Consider the following 14,984-nt stretch of genomic DNA (forward strand, 5'->3'; position numbering starts at 1 on the left):
TTGTACATTTTTATTGTAAAAATGCTGTACAGAGGGGTTACAGTTACATGAGCAAGGTAATGAGTACGTTCCTTATTAAGCATTGTTGCCTCCTCCTTTGTTTTCCCCCTACCATCCCTTCCTTCCCACCTCCACAACTACAACAATAGCAAGAAAGAAAAAAGATATTTGTGTCCTTATCTTAGGGTTCATTTTGTTTAACATCATCTTACATGGTCATATGTACATAGCTTTGGCCTTTTCTGCTTGTCCTACACATGTACTAGTTACTGCAAATAAAGGAAACCATGGGACTTATGTTTCTTTGGGCCTGGCTTACTTCACTTAATATAAATTTTTTCCAAGTCTTTCCATTTCCTTACAAATGGGGCAAAGCCATTCTTTCTGATAAAGGCATAGAATTCTATTGTATATATATACCACATTTTCTTTTTTTTTTAAATTTTATTTTATTTTATTTGTGAACATACTGTACAGAGGGGTTACAATTACATGGGCAGGATAATGCGTACATTTCTTACCATGCATTGCAGCCTCCTCCTTTGGTTTACCCTTCACATCCCTTCTCCTCCCCCCCCCCCCCCCCCACGCACCGACGTTGTAAAGCTCGTTTTGGACATGACAACTTGTACTTCTCATTGTTGCAACAGGTCCACCTGTATCCTTAAACAACTGGTTTTTCCCCATCTCCTCCACAAGTTATACTGACATCAAATATAGTGAAAGCAGGGGTTATACTGTGGGGGAGGGACATACAAAGCAACAAAGAGATAATCTTATAAATGCGTTAGAAACACATGCATGAAAGAAAAAAAAACATTAAAATACATATCTAAGGGTTCATTTTCCTGACATCACATTATCTGACCTTTTCCACTTGACTTATACATATACTAGATATTGCAAATAAGGGAAACCATGGGACCTATGTTTCTTTGGGCCTGGCTTCCTTCACTTAATATAATTTTTTCCAAGTTTTTCCATTTCCTAACAAATGGGCAATGTCATTCTTTCTGATGGAGGCATAGAATTCCATTGTGTATATATACCACATTTTCTTGATCCATTCATCTACTGAGGGGCATCTGGGTTGGTTCCATATCTTAGCTATATACCACATTTTCTTGATCCATTCATCTACTGAGGGGCATCTGGGTTGGTTCCATATTGTAGCTATGGTAAATAATGCTGCAATAAACATAGTTGTGCTGGTAGCCTTAGTATGGCCTTGTTTGTGATCATTTGGGTAAATGCCCAAAAGTGGGATTGCTGGGACATAGGGGAGCTCTATGTGGAGTCTTTTGAGGAACCTCCATACTGCTTTCCAAAGTGGTGTAATTAAAATTTAATCAATTAGGTCCAAGCCATTTGGCCAAACAGAAACGTTTCAAACAAGTTTTACAAGATTGACAGAATGGAAGCAACTTACTTTAATAGACATGATATCTTTTCTCACACCTTCTACTCTAAGAAGGAAGTTTTTCTTCTGCTTAAGTTTTTGTATGTAAACTATGGGCCTCATGAATTCCTGCTTTATGCAAGATAATAAATCCTTTGCTCTCATTATTTAGTTTGATGGTCAAGTTGTTTGCAATTTGACTAGTATGTGTGGTAGAGTCCCTTTCTTTAGGCTGGTTCCTTTATATTTTGGGATCTGTCACTCTAATTCTTATATATATATATATATATATATATATATATATATATATATATATATATATATATTTATTTATTTTAGCACTTTCTTCTTGACCCAGTAAGCTGTTCCAGGATCATCTTGTACTTCTTTATCCAGCTCTGGGTCAACTATTACTTCAAACACCTTTGTCATTTTAGCAGAATAGTGTTTAGAACATGTTCAGAGCACTAGGTATACTCATTGTGTCTAGAAACCTCTCTGTGGATTCAGCTAACAGTGAATATGTGTATACAGACCTGTACTGCTTCTATGCACACACTTGCACTTAATTACACAATGCATGCTGACCCAAAACTTTCTGCATCTAGCTCTTCAATAATAGCCATGCATTCATACTTAGGCCTTTCATTCCAGTCTGTTGGGAACATTTTAGTTTTTCCTTTTCCATATTTGCAGTTCCTCTCTGACAGTGAAAACTCAGTTCCCTCTCTGCAGTCCTAGGGAATTCCTTTCAGTCCTTCTTTTCAGTCCTAGCGAATTCAGAAAGTAATTTCAGCCTATACAGATTGATATATAGACCTCCATCATTAGTTTTTTTTTTTTTTTGTCGGTGTGGGGCTTGAACTTGGGGCCTGGGCGCTGTCCCTCAACTCTTCAGCTCAAGGGTAGTACTCTACCACTAGAGCCACAGTGCCACTTTCGGCTTTCTCTGCTTATGTGGTGCTTAGGAATGGAGCCCAGCGCCTCATGAATGCGAGGCAAGCACCCTACCACTGAGCTACCTTCCCAGCCTCCTTAGTTTTAAACTGTTCAATTCAACTGTCAGCTGTTCAGCTTAGGCCTTGTCAGTCATCCAAACAAAACAGATGAAATAATACCTTGTAGCTCCCCAGAGGCAAAAAAAAAAAAAAAAAAAAAAAAAAAGCTGCCTAATTCCATCAATAACTTACCTTCTGGTGATGTCAAAGCACAAAATTGAAAAATAAGGAGTTACCAAAAAGAAAGGGAGATTAATTTCTGACAAGTACCTAACAATGTACATATCATAGCAAAAAGTTTATTAATTTTCATTTCAGTGTATTGGTTGACAGAAGAAATAAGGTAGTTGTTGAGCTAACAAGAAAAGTCATTGTGTTATATGTAAGAGATGAAGTGAAAATGAGTGTGTAACAGGATGAGGCTGGATCCATCTTTTCTCACAAATCCAGATCATTCTACAAGTAGAGGAAGAGGCTGAGTTCATAGTTGAAGTTATGAACCATTGCTTGGAAGATCCTTGTTTACTACATCAATTGACTAAATACTTATTTCCCCAACCACCTGCAGCAAATTTAATGCAGTGATAGATGTTTTTGCTTTGGTGCAGGGTTTCTGGGAATTGTGTGTGTGATGCACTCAGTTCCTGAAATCATGAAACAGTGGGCAAGATCTTGTGTTGTAAGTGAAGTGTTTACTCTTCTGTTTATCTGTATTAAATGATGATATGGTATGTAGTTTTCCCTATGGGAGTCAGGCTCAAGTTCATATATTATTTGCTGTACATTCCATGTTCATTAGATTGTATTTTGGAAATTTTGGCACCTGAACTTTAAAAAAAACCCTTCTACTGACTAAAAGTTTTAGCAAAAAAGAAGGGCCTTTGATATTTAAAACATTTGGAGTGTAAAATTGTTGTGATGGGCTGGAGGATAGCTCAAACAAGTCAATCAATCAGGGAAAATTATAAGAGATAAGAGTTGTTCTGGAATTAATAATATGATTACAGTAATATGAATGTACTGAGACCACTTGGTTGAACTTTTTAATATACTTTTCATATTTTCTCCTTTGCTACTCCTCCCTCACTCTACTTGATTTTCATAGGTATCTGCAATGAAGTGGTTTATTATGGAATAGTTTATGCTGGGTTTTATACCAGAGGAAACCAAGATCGGAGAGGCCTTGTTGTTATAGCTATTCAGGACAGACATGAGGTTACTGAGTACCCAGAATATTCTACTGAGGTAGACTAGTGCTCTAAGTGCAAGCACACATTTTTCTGGTGATGGCTTCCCCTCTGAAATGCATCTAATACCCAGGCTGACTCCTCTTATGGCATGGTCTTTTTCCTGACTCTTTAGTGTGAGAGAGCTGAGGTGGTAGTGGAGAACCACTGGTATTTGAAGAAAAGGTGATTATGGAGAAGATTTAATCTTTATTTGAAATATGGTTGTGTGTTTGGAATTTTATAAGCAACCTTGGAACAGCTTTTTGTAAGATATTCCAGTCAAAAAGAAGAGGTTTTATTTCCTACAGACTCTCTCAGACCTGGTGGTGTATTTTGGGATAGTGAGTAACTCAGTTGAGAAGGCTGGAACTGATGGTAGTTTAATTTTCCTACATGTTCTGGAGAAGGTGAAGGAAGGGAAGAAGTGGCTTTTCATCTGTGCTCCAAAAGTGATCTTACCATGAAACCACAGCAGTTTTTATTGTATGTATCTTGGAATTGAGTTAACATTGCATGTAGTGTTTAAGGTTTAGTTAAAAGGAGAATTCTCAGAAGGAAAATGAATTTGTGTGGCTTTGCAATTACTTTGGGTATAGTCACTGAAAGAAATGAACCACTGAAGACCTTTTCAAATTTATTTATTTATTTGTTTTACTGTGCTGGGATTTTTAGAATTGCTCCTTGCTATGATGGTGTTCTACCACTTGAACCACACTTCTAGCCCTGATTTTTTTCCCCCCAGTTATTTTGGAGATGGAGTCTTGTGAACTTTCCTGCTTAAGCTGGCTTGAGCTATGATCCTCCAGATCTCAGCCTCTTGAGTAGCAAGGATTACAGGTATAAGTCACCAGAGCCCAGCTTGAAGACTTTTTTCCTGGATAGGTATATTAAGAAAACATAAATCAGGTTGCTGTTTGTCTGCTATGTAGAGTACCTGCAAAGCCACCAAAGGTTCTTAGAACTTCAGCCTCTCAGCACAGTGCCTCCTGTTGGGTCCTGACCTTCTTATGATGTTTGGTCTGTTATCTTTGTCCTCTATTTTCAAATGCTAGCTTAGAACCAGAACTTGAAGTGTTTTTCATCTTCAAAGGAATTTATAAGCATAAATGTACATAACACTGTAATAAATGAACTGTTTATCTCCTGAACAGCATCAGTATGCCAGGTGCCATAAAGCTGGAGAAGACTAAAATAATGTTTGTAGTCTAAAAGAGGCAAAATGTGATTAGGCATTCCTTAAAATATGCTGGGGAATAATGTGGAAATAAAGAGATGATCAGCTAGCGCAAGTCTAAGAGGAATTCTTGTTATAGTGAAAATGAAATATGAGATGCTCTTTAAAAAGAAATATTTCAGCTGGGGGTGTGGCTCAAGTGGTATAGAGTACTTGCTTAGCAAGTATAAGTGGAAATTTCAGTATCACCAGAAAAAAAACAATCTTGTAAGTCTGTTTTATTATTTATTTTTATTTTTATTTATTATTATTATTTTTTTGGGGTCCGGTCATGGGGCCTGAACTCTGGACCTGGGCGCTGTCCCTCAGCTCTTCAGCTCAAGGCCAGTGCTCTACCACTTGAGCCACAACGTCACTTTCGGCTTTTTTCTTTTTGCTTATGTGGTGCTGAGGAATAGAACCCAGGGCCTCATGCATGCAAGGCAAGCCCTCTACCACTGAGCCACCTTCCCTTATAAGTCTGTTTTAATCACATAGCTTTAGGCTTTTTCTGGTGTTACAGGTGAGGATTTTGGTAAAGATGAGAGCAGAGTCATTCTTAGTTCTTTCTTTCTTCATCCCTGTCTAGTAGGGAAATTCCTCTTTTTTGTTGCATAACCAAGCTCATGTAGAGTCCCAAACATGCATTTGTGAGTTGTGAATCATACTACCTCACCCACATTTTGATGGAGCTAAGCTCTGGCAAACTTAGACTTGGACTTGCTGGCCTCTGTAGCCCTATCATATGTCCTGCTCTGTCTTGCATTCTTGCAGTGTGTTTGCTGTTCCATCATCTTTGTCAAACATCATTACTTTGGGGAAACTGTACTTGTCCATCCTGTTCCTGCCTCTTAGAGTCCTGTTGGTCTTGGCATGGCACCTGTGTAGAATTGGATTCTGGTATTTGTTTCTTAGGTTGTAGTTGTTCTTCACTTGTGATTGTGAGCTGCTGAGACATCTGACTCTGTCTTGCTCAGTACAGTCCCAGGTGGAACATGGCAAACAATTGTTGATTTCATGCCCAAGGCTCCTGAACTTCAGATAATCAGAATCACCCGGGAAGCTGTTTTTTTTTGTGTGTGTGTGTGTGCGTTTGTTTTTTTTGTTGGTTATAGGGCTTGAACTCTGGGCCTGAGCGTTGTCCCTCAGCTCTTCAGCTCAAGGCTAACACTCTACCACTTGAGCCACAGCACCACTTCCAGTTTTCTGGTGGTTAATTGGAGAGAGGAGTCTCACAGCCTTTCCTAACCTGGCTGGCTTTGAACTGCGATCCTCAGATCTCAGCCTCCTGAATAGCTAGGATTACAGGCGTGAGCCATCAGCGCCTGGCTTTTTTTTTTTTTTTTTAATAGAGTCTCTAGATGTTCGGCCACACTAGAACAGGGCTCTAGAATTTATATTTGAAAAAGCCCTACCGGTAATTCAGATGCACAGCTAGTTTTAGGAACTACTGAGTTACACTAAGGCATGTTTGTTATTTGTGGGTCTTTGGGACTGTATTAAGTTGTTTTCTGTCACTCTAATGTGTATTTGAGGCTGGGTACTTCAGGAAAAGAGCCTTCTATTTAACTCATGTTTTGGGAGGCTGAAAATCCAAACTGCAAGGTACTAGCTCTGGTGAGGACCCTTCTGACTTTTTAGTCATGTTGCAGAGGCTGACATCATGATGAGAGTACCAGGGAGGGGATGAGATCATGTTACCAGATGGGAAGGCAACTTGCTCTCTCAAGAACTAACTCAGGGTCCCAGGAGAACTATCTTAATCCCTTCTGCGGGCAGTGATCCTGTGACTTGAGGGACCTTCTGATAGGCCTACCACCTATTGGAAAACATCACCTCCCAGAAAAGCTTACCAGCTCTGAAAGTGTCACCATATTGAGGACTAAGCTGTCCAGCCATTGAAACTTTTAGGGACAAAATGAATCCAAACCACAGCAAGGGACCATGGCAATATTAAGTAAGATATACATACCTGATGCACTTTTCAGAATCCTTCCATTTACGTTATCTGGGGCACATGGAGAAAGTGTAGCCTTTTTACCATGGGAACATGCTTTGTGGAACTCTTGGGGCTTTCTGCTTTATGAGCAGACTAAATCCAATTGGTCCTCCCAACTAATTTAAAGTCATGATGTTGCCATAGAGATAGTATGTAGTATTGAAAGAAATTAGAGAAACCACATCAGAACAGATGGGCTTGTCATTTAATACTTTCCTAGTTCATATTTTTTGTACTGATAATTGAAAATGCTGAAAATACCAGTTCTTAGTTTGTTGTTTTGTTGGTAAAAATGACAGTTCATATTAACTAAGATCTAAAGTACCTGTTCTATATGCTGCCAGTTTGAAATGGTGGTGAGGATAAGTTGGGGGATATTGAAGGCATGTAAGAAGGCCTTTAAACTCTGCTCTTAGAAAATATATGTAGTGTGTGTGTATACACGTGTGCGCTACTACCTGGGTTTTAACTCCTTGCTCACTCAGGTTTCTTGCTCATGACTGGCATTCTACTACTTGAGCCATTCCTCCAGCCTGGCTTTTTGCTAGTTATTTTGGAGATTGAGTTTTTGACTTTTTGGTTTGAAGTATATTTCCCTTCTTAAGGACAATTGTGATCTCTTGCAGGGAGCTGAAACTTACCTGGAATTTTAGTAGATACAAACATTTGCCTGTGCCAACTTGCTTATCATTTACAAGGCTGGCTAGAGTAAATATGTTTCCAAATACTTGAACTTAAGGACATGATCACAATATTAGTGTAGTTTAATAATTGAACAAAATTTGTTTTTGAAGTTCTGGTAGTTACACTTCTATTAGCATAATTGTTTTAGATTGTTATAATCTCAGAAATCTTAACGGACTTTACTCACATACATTTTTATTTCTCATGTTTCACACATTTGTAGTATTTGCAAAAGGATTTTTTAAGTACGTTCCTGAGTTGCTCATGTGTAAATGTGCTTTGACCAAATCTAGACATTGACAGTTGTGGGCACTCTTCTTTAATTCATCTCTGCCCACATTAGAACTTTATGCCAGCCTGCATTGCTTCATTGATAATGGTCTCTGATGCTTCTTAGTGGGAGACAAGGCCAGTCCTGAGCCTGGCTCTGGAATTTGTTTTAGAAGTCCTTGGTAGTTAGGACAAAAAGCATCTGGAAAACGGAGCAGAGGGCTTAGCTATCACAGGAGTAAGAAGGAAAAATATGGGAAAAAGAATGTCACATCCACACATAAAATGGCAAGGATGGCTTAACTCCCTAGTGATTATCCTATAAACAGAAGGGGTTAGTGCCAGCTTGAATGAGTAGAATGAAGTTGTCCAGTTGTTGATATGTCTGCTGCATGCCATAGTAGTGAGGTGAGACTGCTAGTAGCATCTGCTCAAGAGTCTGATGTTTATCAAGGGCAGGCATGCTCTGCTATGCCTACGCTCAGGTCTTAATTTCCTGAGATTTAAAAAGTGGCCTGTCAAACTAACTGGAATACTGTTTTGGTCAGAGTAGATAGGACTGCCTTTTTCCCCCATCATTTCCCTTATAATCAGTTCCTTCCAGAGGAGAAATTTCCTATCTGTAGTATTGTATGTTTTGTCCAAAACACAAGAGCTGTAAAAGACCCAGGAGAATAAGGGATCTGGCATGCACTGCAGGAGGATTGATGGCACTTTGTAGAGTTGATTGTGGTTGATCATTGGTCTGTGGAAGCCAGTAGCTCTCAGTAAAGCAAGTCTTTCCCCATCCTAAGCGCCTCCTTAACGCTTGCCATTTTATTCTTCCTGTTGACTTTTTCTTTTTTTCTAAGGCTCAGTGTTTTGTGTACTCTTCAAAAGTACTTCCTGTTTTGAAATGTGATATACCTGGAGTCAGTCTTCCTTTCCTAGCTCTTCCAAACCTTCATCTGCTGAGGAGTTAGTTTTTCAAAGCAGCCAGATGTGTTCTCCTTGAGAGCCACATTAATTTACTGACAGAGGCCTTCTTCACCTCTACGTCTGGATTATCCAGCCTCTAGAAGTCATAAGGCAACTAGAATAGGATAGTTGGGAGCTGCAGGGGGCTCATCTAATCAGATTCAGACTTCTTCTTTCTTCTCAAAATGGTCTCATTATCTTTCCTAATCCCTGTATTCCTTACAATTTCCCAAGGTTCTTTTCTTGCCTTTCTTCTTTGATCCTTTCTGAGTGAACTTCAGCTCATATTTATGCAAATAAGCAAGCGCTGTTTAAGCCGTGCCTCCAGTCCTTTTGTTGGTGTTTTGAGTTTGAGGTAGGGTCTGTTTATGCCTCTGGATGTTGGGATAACATTAAAGCCATAGTGAGTAAGAAAGGGAGGAAGGAAACCAAGGTGGGATATATCAACTTATTAAAGAAGAAAAATAATTTCTGGCAAAATACTTAAAGAAGTTTCTCTAATCATAGTGTTTGTAAAGTGGGAAAGAATCCTGAATAGCTGTGGAAACTGGCTGTGTTAAGGTGTGTGAACATTTGCAACTTTATAAGCATATATCACGGTGTATTAGTGATATCTTGGGCTAAATCCATGAGATTTGTTGGTGTGAGGTGTTTAATTTCTCACATGGCCTGATGCAAGAAGTTCACTTCACTGTAAGTTTAAAGTCCTCACTCATATGGACAAATTAGGTGGAGACACTCTACAAATACATAACTCATCTCTGGCTTTTTTTTTTTCTTATGAGGGGCTTGAACTCTGGGCCTGTGCACTGTCCCTGAGCTCTTTGGCTCAAGATGAGTACCACTTGAGCCATAGCACCACTTCCAGTTTTCTGGTGATTAATTAGAAATAAGAGTCTCATAGACTTTCCTTGCCCAGGCTGGCATTGAACTCTGCCTCCTGAGTAGTTAGAATTACAGATGTGAGCCACCGGCATCCGGTTTTGCTTATTTTTCTTATTGTGATTATTTTCAGGCAGTTATTTTTCCATCAAGTAACATAATTGCATTCTTCTTTATGGTTGAATTGTGTTTATATAGGCCATGTTTCACAATTCATTCATCAGTTAATACCTAGTCTGATAGTTTTGCTATTGTGAATAGTGCATATAAACATGGGTGTACAGATAACTAGTGTGTGCTGACTTCTAATTCCTTTGGATATGTGCTCAGGAGTAATAGAGCAGCTTTATCTCTATCTGTTTCTCTCTCCCTCCTTCCCTCCCTCCTTCCTTCCTTCCCCTCTCTTTCTTCCCTCCGTACTTCCTTCCCTTCCAGTCCTGGGCTTGAACTCAGGGCCTTGGTGCTGTCTTTGAGTTCCTTTTTGCTCAAAGCTAGTGGTCTACCACTTGAACCACAGCTTCACTTGTAGCATTTGTGGTGCTTTAATTGGTGATGAGAAACTCATAGGCTTTCCTGTCCTAACTGGCTTCCAGCTGTAATTCTCAGATCTCAGCCTCCTGGGTAGCTAGGATTATAGGCATGAGCCACCAATGCCTGGCCTATTTTTAATTTTTTGAAGATCTCCCATATTAATTTCCCTACTGAATAATTTACATCCTTCCTAACAGTGTGTAAGGATTTCTTTTTCCCCTACACCCTCACCAGCATTTGTTGTTTGGGTTCTTGACTATCCATTTTGACTGAGGTGAGATGGAATCCTAGTGTAATTTTGATTTGTATTTCTATTATGGTTAGGGAAGTTGAACATTTTTTCATGTAATTATTGGCCATTTGTACTTTTGAGAACTATTTGTTCAGTGCATTTTCCTATTTTTTAATTGGATTATTTGTTCTTTTAGAATTTGATGTTTTTGAGATTTCTTTATTCTGTATATTAATCCTTTACCTGATGAAGAGCTGAAAAATATTTTTCCTCATTTGTAGGTTGTCTCTTTGATTCCTTTATATATAGATTCTTAAATTTTTAATTTTTTTGATATTTGTAAGGTTTGAACTAGGGCCCTTGCACCTTGCACTTTGAATTTGTTAGGCAGTCGATCTATACTCAAGTCCTCTGTCCTTATTTTTGGCGTTAGTTATGTAGGATTTCATGTGTATATATATATATGTATGTTGGCCTCCACTGAAATCCTATTTATGCTTCCCACTGTGTGCTAAGAGATACACATCACCATGCTCAGCTTATTTTGGTTGAGTTGGAATCCCATGAACTTTTGCCTGGACTGTCCTCCTTTCATCATCCTCTTGATCTATTTCTTCTGAGTAACTAGGATTAAATTTTGTATAGAGTAGAACATAGGGATCTAATTATAGTCTTCTATTTATCAATATCCAGTCTTCCTTGAACCATTTGTCTTTTCTCCATAGACATCCAGCTCAGCTTTATACTGATTAAGTTGGTTATGGAGTTTCTAGAACTTTTCTAAAACTTTTCTGCCTGAGCTAATTTTGAACCTTGATCCTCCAGCTCTCCACCTCCTTCATAGCCAGATTTACAGACATCGTTCCTCAGCATGGTAGTTCCAGCTTGCTTGCTTGCTCGCGCTCTCTCTCTTCTTTCTTTCTTTCTTTCTTTCTCTTTCTTTCTTTCTTTCTTTCTTTCTTTCTTTCTTTCTTTCTTTCTTTCTTTCTTTCTTTCTTTCTTTCTTTCTTTCTTTCTTTCTTTCTTTTTCTTTCTTTCTTTCTCTATTGTGAATGGGATGCTTTCATTTCCAGTATTTTTCTTACTGGTATATAACATTGCTTGGTTAAGTTTTGTATCCTACTACTTTGTCAAAAGTGTTTTTAAGATCACAGTTATTTTTGTTTTGCTGTGTTTTTCTGGTGGTCTTTAGGATCTTTTAAGTTTAGGATTACTGCAAGTAGGGACAGTTTGGCTTTTTCCCTTCCTCTTAGTATTCCTTTTTTTCTTTCTCCATGTCAGATGGGTAATGTGCCCAGGTTGTAACTAGGTTTAGAGAGAGGCACAAGTCACACAAGTGCGTGAGAACTCAACCATCATGCTTATGAACCAAAAAAAAGATCCTTACTCCTTTTTTAAAAAAAACTTTTTTGCTTTACTGCTATGGTTAACAATTCAAACAGTATATTGAGTAAAGACATAGAATGTGGACATTTTCCCCTCATTCCTGACTTTAGAAGAAGTAGTTTTGATTTTTCCACTTTTAGTACCATGTTAACTATAGTTTTAATCTTACTTGACCTTTTCTTGAGTTATGTTCATTCTGTTCCTAGTTTCTTTATGGGTTTTTATCATAAAGGAATGTTGAATTTAGTTAGTAACTTTTTCTTGCATGTGATCATGTGATTTTGTCCTTTATTCTGTTTACAGCTATTACATTCTGTGTTACATTTATTGATTTGTTGAGCCATCTTTGAATCCCTATAATGAAACCAACTTTATCACGATGTACAGTCTTTGTTGTTTTGTTTGCAAGTGTGTGTGTGTGTGTGTATGTATGTGTGTGTGTGTGTGTATGTGTGTGTGTGTGTGTGTGTGTGTGTGTGTGTGTGTGTGTGTGTGTGTGTGTGTTGTGGGGCTTGAAATTAGGGCCTGGGTGCTTGATGTTCCTGAGCTCTTTTGCTTAAGATGAGAGCTCTACCACTTTAAGCCACACAGCTCCACTTCCAGTTTTTGAGTGGTTAATTGGAGATGAGAGTCACATGGGGACTTTTTTTTTTTTTTTTTGGGTCCAGTCGTGGGGCCTGAACTCTGGGCTTGGGCGCTGTCCCTCAGCTCAAGGCTAGTGCTCTACCACTTGAGCCACAGCGCCACTTCCGGCTTTTTTCTTATTGCTTATGTGGTGCTGAGGAATCGAACCCAGGGCCTCATGCATGCAAGGCAAGTGCTCTACCACTGAGCCACCTTCCCAGCCCTCATGGGGACTTTTATGCCCAGGCTGGTTTTGAACCATGATCTAGATCTCAACCTCCTGTATAGCTAGGATTATAGACATGGGCCACTGGCACCAGACTGTTTGCAAGTATTTTATTGAGTATGTGCTCATTAAGGAAAGTGGTCAGTAGTTTTCTTTCATTGTGCCCTTATTGCATTTTGGTATCAGTAATACTGGCTTCATAGAATGATTTTGTTAGCATTCCTTCCTTTTCTGTTTTACAGAATAGTTTGAAGAATAGAATGTTAGTTTTTTTTTTACATTCTGGTAGAATCTAGCAGTGAATCTGTCCAGTACTGAAGTTTTCTTTTCTAGGAGACTCTTTATTACTGCTTCAATCACATTGCTTTGTATAGATGTGTTTAAATGGTTTATGTCCTCTTGGTTCAAATTGGTTCTTTTCTTCCAAATTTTCTAGTTTATTAGAATGTGAATTTTTTTTTTTTTTTGTCAGTCCTGGGGCTTGAACTCAGGGCCTGGGTGTTGTCCCTGAGCTGCTTTTGCTTTTAAGGCTAGTGCTCTACCACTTGAGCCACAGTGTCACTCACTTCGGCTTTTTCTGTTTATGTGGTATTGAGTTATAGAATGCAGGGCAATGATGCAGTGTGAGGGAAGCACTTCCACTGAGCCACCTTCCCAGCCCAGAATGTGAATTTTTAAAGAACTCCTCTTTAGTTATCCTTTGAATTTCATTGGTGTTGGTGTAATATTCTTTTTCTAAAGTCTTATTATTTTGTCCCTCTTTTTTTTTTTTTGTATCAGTTGTGGGGCTTGAACTCTGTGCCTGGGCGCTGTCCCTTAGCTCTTCAGCTCAAGGCTAGCACTCTACCACTTGAGCCACAGCACCACTTCTGGTTTTCTAGTGGTTAATTGGAGAGAAGAGTCTCATGGACTTTCCTGCCCGGGCTGGCTTTGACCCGCAATCCTCAGATCTCAGCCTCCTGAGTAGCTAGGATTATAGGCATGAGCCACTGGTGCCCAGCTCCTCTTTCTTTTGGTTAGTTTGAATAAGAGTTCATCTATCGCAGTGAAATCTTTTCAAAGAACCAACTTTTTGATTCTTTGTATTGCTCTTTTAGTCTCTGTTTTATTAATTTCTGTTCTGATCTTTATTATCTCTATTGCTTTTTGGCTTGTTCTTGTTTTATTGAAGAGCTTGAGGTTCATTGTTAGGGTATTTATTTGGAATCTCTTTGTGTTTTTAATGAAGGCACTCATAAACTTTAAAGAACTGCCTTATGCATACCCCAGTGTTTTGCTAATTTGTGTTTTTATTTGATTGTACAAAATTTTTAGTTTTTATTTTTTTAACCTTATTTCTTTAAGGATCCACTGATGATTGAGGAATAAATTGTTAATTGGAGTGTTTAGATATTTTCTAGAGTTTTCTTGTTACTGATTTCTAATTTTATTCTATTGTAAACTTACAAAATACAGAAAAGTATTTCAGTTTTCTTGTATTGTTAAGACTTGCTTTATATCCTATGGTATGATCTATTTAGGACATGCCTTACTCAGAAGAATGTGTATTCTGTGGTGACAGGGTGGAATATTCTGTACATGTCTGTTAAGTCCATTTTGTCTATATTGACATTTAATTCTGAAGTTTGGTAGTTCATTTCGTGTCTGGATGACTTATTTTTTTTGGTGAGAGTGGGACATTATGTCAGCTGCAGTTACTGTGTTTGGATCTGTGACCGAATAGTTATTTTCTTGAATTTTTTGAGATTCATCCCCTTTAGTGTCATTAATATTTTGGAATCATGTTGTGTTGTTTTTTATACTTCTTGTGATTCAGTGTTGGTACTTCAACCATTCTCCATCTTTCCCAACCCCACTCACACCCTCAAGTTATGTGGTTCCATTTTCACATATGTACATTGAATATATTGGATGTATTCACCTACTCTTCCTTTCTCCTTTGGCTGTCCACCCTTCCCTTGACATTAGCCCCCTTCTCTATATTTATTTTGTTAAACTGTTTGTGTTGTATTTTCAATGGGCAATTTTACCTATTTTAATATTCATACCACATTCATCTTCCTATATTCTTTCTGTGCTCTTCTTAATAGTTTGAGTTGTAGTTTTAAAGAAAAAGTTTTCCTTTTCCTTGTATCTATCTGAATATCTTCCTATGATTTCAGGTCTTATAAATAGAGACTAAAATGATGATCTTGTTTCAAGTTGGAAAATTTGAATTACTTTTCTGGTTTTGTCACTTGGGTCCCAGAAAATAACTTGCCCCATTAAAAGAAATTGTTTTATGTTGAATTCTCTTGTGGATAATTATGAAGTTTTTGGTATTCTTTGTTAGGTTCTATTGGAGTGCTTGCGTT

General features: G+C 38.3%; 1 protein-coding gene and 1 non-coding gene across 3 annotated transcripts in view; one reads left to right on the plus strand and one right to left on the minus strand.

Annotated features, from left to right (window-relative positions):
* Positions 1–14,984, plus strand: part of Trio (trio Rho guanine nucleotide exchange factor) — a 320,123-nt gene that overhangs the window by 11,359 nt on the left and 293,780 nt on the right. The window lies entirely within an intron of this gene.
* On the minus strand, positions 11,670–11,775 carry LOC138841513 (small nucleolar RNA U13). The gene has a single exon (XR_011376446.1). It is a non-coding gene; the product is annotated as a small nucleolar RNA U13 (small nucleolar RNA).

This window comes from Dipodomys merriami, unplaced genomic scaffold (genome assembly GCF_024711535.1).
Source record: "Dipodomys merriami isolate MVZ:Mamm:240054 unplaced genomic scaffold, mDipMer1.0.p SCAF_32, whole genome shotgun sequence".
Classification (NCBI taxonomy): domain Eukaryota; kingdom Metazoa; phylum Chordata; class Mammalia; order Rodentia; family Heteromyidae; genus Dipodomys; species Dipodomys merriami.